The following is a 4604-nucleotide window of genomic DNA, read 5'->3' as shown; positions in this document are numbered from 1 at the left end:
CTTGAAAGAAAATGAGCCTCACATCATTTAGGGCAGAAGTAGTTAGCATTAGTTGCTGAAAGTCATAGCTACTACATAGCAAATTTTAGCCAGTCTGAGTTAGCAGAATTCACAGAAAACTGCATAGTTAGGATGGGCACAGACTGATTTTTAGCTTCACACTATTAATCCATAAAATCATGTTTGATATTTGTAGCAGTATTTAGAAATCATATTGTTTCATTTGTTATGCGTCTCCTAGCACAGAGCAACATGTTTCTTTATGAGTTTGTTGTCTTTGAAATAAAAGTCTGGTAGTGTGTGATTCTCAGTTGTTTAGTGTATGGTGCCCAGTTTTCTCCATATTCTCCATGAATGTTGCCCAGTAACCATTTCTAAAGCCGGCAAGTGTATAATGTCTGTTTTACAATCTGATTAAATTTTTAAAAGTTGTGTAGTGTGTTCCAGTCTTTACTTGTGTGCAGCGGCATTAGCGGGCATGGGGGTATTTTGATATATATCCCATACTCTTAAAAGTAGTTTGCTTATCCAGAAGTTTTTCTTGCGGTGACTCAAATTCTACGAAAACTCAATTCACTTTGCATTTCACATGCCCAAGGTTACTGTCCCATTTGTGGCTGTTGTTTCATAAATCAGTGGGTAATGTAATTGCCTGAGATCGAGGTATGCAGCCTATTAATTTACTGTACTCCTCTAGAGGCACTTAAGGTGGCATTACGAATGTTGGAAATGTATTATCTCAAGAAGTCGACTTGCCGGAGATACAGTTGCAGCCGAAAGGAGATAAATAAGGAACAAATTCTCTACACATCTGAAAGAACCGAGACTAATAATGTTCTCTCCTTGCCTGAGACTACCATCAAGAATCCCCCTTTTATTGCCCTTCAATTAGTAATGTGCATGCGCATCTGGATCACATTCTAGGCAGCCCCATTAGGAGGAAAATTCTCTGTCTCTTTCACTTATTTGTCACACTCTATAATTTTGACATGTACTCTGCATTATGCACTGAGTGTTGGATGACACAATGAAACCACCTATCCCACCTAGAAACTATCTATCTATCTATCTAACTGTCTGTCCGTCCATCCATCCATCCATCCATCCATCCATCCATCCATCCATCCATCCATCCATCCATCCATCCATCCATCCATCCATCCATCCATCCATCCATCCATCCATCCATCCATCCATCCATCCATCCATCCATCCATCCATCCATCCATCCATCCTCCCTTCTGTCTCTCCTTCTGTACCATTTTTACAAGGTTGATACTTTTGGCAGCCAAAAAGGCTTTCAAACAAGGCCTTGTCAAGCCATCATTCAAAGATTTATTTTCTTGTAAAATAAAAAAATTAAACCTTACTTCCTTTTAATTTTACTGCTTTAAATTCAATTCTGCCTTCTATTTGGTACCTCAATGTAAATTCACGAATTGAATTTAAATTTAAAAGGCATTCTCAAATCAGTTATGAATGAAGCATCTGACTTTCTCTTCAGAATTAGATTGTATTAAGGAAAGCACTCATGCGGATTTTTGTTTTTTTGAGAGTTTTTTAAGAAGACTTAGCCTAATGAATGTTACAAAGCATAAATCTTGTGCGCTATTGAGGCTTAGAGAATAGCGCTTTCCTTATTAACTTGCGATGTCAGAGGTTAGCAATTGCTATGTTTGAAAACAGCAGTGTCTTTATTTGTAGACCAGCTTGTAGGCATTCAATACACAGTGGAAGACACTTGACATTGGCCTGGTCACACTTACTTGTGTCTTTTCTTACATCTTCTGAAGAAAAGATGTGGTCATGCATGAGTGAAGTTCTGCACTGGGTACATGGTTCTCGTCAGAGTCCTTTCAATTACACTGACTGTAATGTGGAGACACCAGTGACCTACACGGAATCCTCTGTGATTTGGTACGGAAGTGTAATGAGAGACACTGAGAGAAGACCTTGATGGAGTACTCTGCTGATCAGCCAGCAAGGAGTAAAGTGGGAATTTCTTATTCCAGGAGGAGATCATCAGAAAATCAGTGATTTGGAACTGCAGGCAGCTGATGAAATGGCATAATCACGCTAAGTTTTTCCATGAGAGATTCAGCTGTGACTTCTGCTGGAACTAAAGAACAAGAACACACAGTCACGTCTTTGAGTTTTTTCACTTCCGTCATCTTTCAGGAGAAGGCCAAAGTTTCATTGCCTGTGGCAAAGACATTCCGGCAGTTGCACATGCCACAGTTGCCCCAGGCAATGACGGACATGATCTCAGAAAGCAAAACAGTCCCTGGGAGAGAGAGTACAAAGAGTCAAGAGCATTTAAATTGTCTTTGCTGTTCTCAGCAGCACGGATAACTGACTTCTGGGTTAAATACAGCAGTTTCCATTATAATTACTCGCTAGCTCAGTTCTTCTGAAGCACTTTAACAGGACAAAGGCGCCTCACCTGTGAGGTTCGTGTCTTGCTCAGTAGACTTAACTTTTACTGTATTGAATAATGAAGTGAAAGGATAAGTGACTGCCATTTCCCAGCTCTCCATGGCAGAGCGCTTCTCTTTCCATTTCTGTACCAAGACTGGCAGCAAGATATCAATGGAGCAGCAGGTTGGTCAAAAGCCCTGTGGCTCCAGACACCACTTAGATATTCATCAAAGGCTTCGAGTGCGAGCAAGATGAAATACACTAGAGCTGTTCGAGCTCAGTTGTCCTGAAGCACTTTAACAGGACAAAGGCTTCTCACCTGTGAGGTTCGTGTCTTGCTCAGTAGACTTAACTTGCACAGTATTGAATAATGGAGTGAGGGGATAAGCGACTGCCATTTCCCAGCTCTCCATGGCAGAGTGCTTCTCTTTCCATTCCTGTACTGCGACTGGCAACAAGATGGATATCAATGGAGCTGCAGGTTGGTCAAAAGCCCTGTGGCTCCAGACACCACTTAGATATTCATCAAGGCTTCGAGTGCGAGCAAGATGAAATACACTAATTTGAGCTGTTCGTCTGTTTGAAATGAAAACAAAAAGGCCTCTCAGAGCATACTGACACAAGATGACCCTCGCTGTCATAACTGCTGAGACATTATTCAGCTGAGGGATGTCTTTGGGAAAACGAAAGTAGAGGAGATTTCTCTTTGAGATTTTGATTAAAAAATCCTTTGCTCTTACGCAGTCCGTGAAAACATATTGTGCTGATTTTCTGTTATTAAAAAGATGACAAAGAGTGTATGATTTTTAAAACTTCATAATCAACACAAAATAAGATAAAATATATACTATTCATATAGTATATAAATATACATAAGATGGCCAAAAGTAGTGACAGGTAAAAACACTTTAATCATTTCATTTGAAAAGGTTACTGATGAATTTTCAGGAAATCATCTTTTTCCAAAGTACCAGTGTACTGACCATAGACACTGTCATAGCTGTCTCTTAAAGTTTTTTTCAGCTGCTTACACACATTTTCAAAACTTTGCCTCTTTTTTTTAACTTTACATACAAATCCAAGAATTGCACACACAAAATGCAATATACCTCACATCTCTTGCAAAATAAAGGACTGCATTCAAAATAGCATCAACACATCTCAAAAGCAAACATTTGCAAACATCTTTGCCATAATATTCCAGTTTTTCTCAGTCGCTTTGGTGCATTTCTCGAATCATCCTTAATATTTGCAAAGAAGTATGTGCATTTCTCAGAACAATTCGTACAAACACACCACACAATGGATTACCTGCAAAAACCTGTAACTTACTCAGAATCTTTAGTTCGTCTCTCAAAAGTAAGTATTTATGTCAATGAATATATCAGTGCCATCAGAATGAAAAGTCCTTGTGTCATTGTTCACAAACAAGATGCTTAGTTATGTTGTCAATATAACAGTGCACTCTGTTAGTATTACCTGATGTAAACTATGGCAACAGTTTGGATGACAGTTACTGTATTGAAATGCAGAAGGCTGCACTTCTTATGTATGCCATATATCCATTTCAAAAGTACAAATTTACACATTACTGTATGTGGGATATTGATTGAAAGAGACTGGATATGATTCACAGTTACACTTTACTAGTGGTCTGACAAAAAAAAACAAAAAACATCACTACGTCATTGTGATACAGAAAAGAAATATGGGCAAAAAAGGCGAAAATACAAAATAAGAACGGCAAACACAGGAAACACCCCTTAGGCAGAATGTTGCACTGTATGAGGAATTGCAGTGCAGTCTGTCTACACCTCCTGATGTGCCAGTCTGTCGGCCCACAGATTTTCATCTACATCACAACGAATATCTTCCCTTTGCAATGTGGGTGGAATTGGAATCAAGTGAACCATCTCACAACTTCATATATGTGGATGAGGCTGGCTTCAACCTGACCAAAAGCAGAAGGCGTGGTTGAAATGGTCATTGACCACAGAGCTACTGTTGATTTGTCAGGCCAACGGGGAGGAAATATCCATTGTCAGAATTTGTAACTCTTGTGATGTCCTCTGTCTGTATATGCTTTCCAATTGAAGGTTCATGAGACACACCTTTGAGCTATTTCAGAGAACTGGTTTATCATTAGCTGATCTACATTCTCTTCATTAGTGAAAGTCAAGATTCAC

Source organism: Sinocyclocheilus rhinocerous, unplaced genomic scaffold (genome assembly GCF_001515625.1).
Source record: "Sinocyclocheilus rhinocerous isolate Xijiao unplaced genomic scaffold, SAMN03320098_v1.1 scaffold249, whole genome shotgun sequence".
NCBI lineage: Eukaryota > Metazoa > Chordata > Actinopteri > Cypriniformes > Cyprinidae > Sinocyclocheilus > Sinocyclocheilus rhinocerous.
This window is presented reverse-complemented; position numbering follows the sequence as displayed.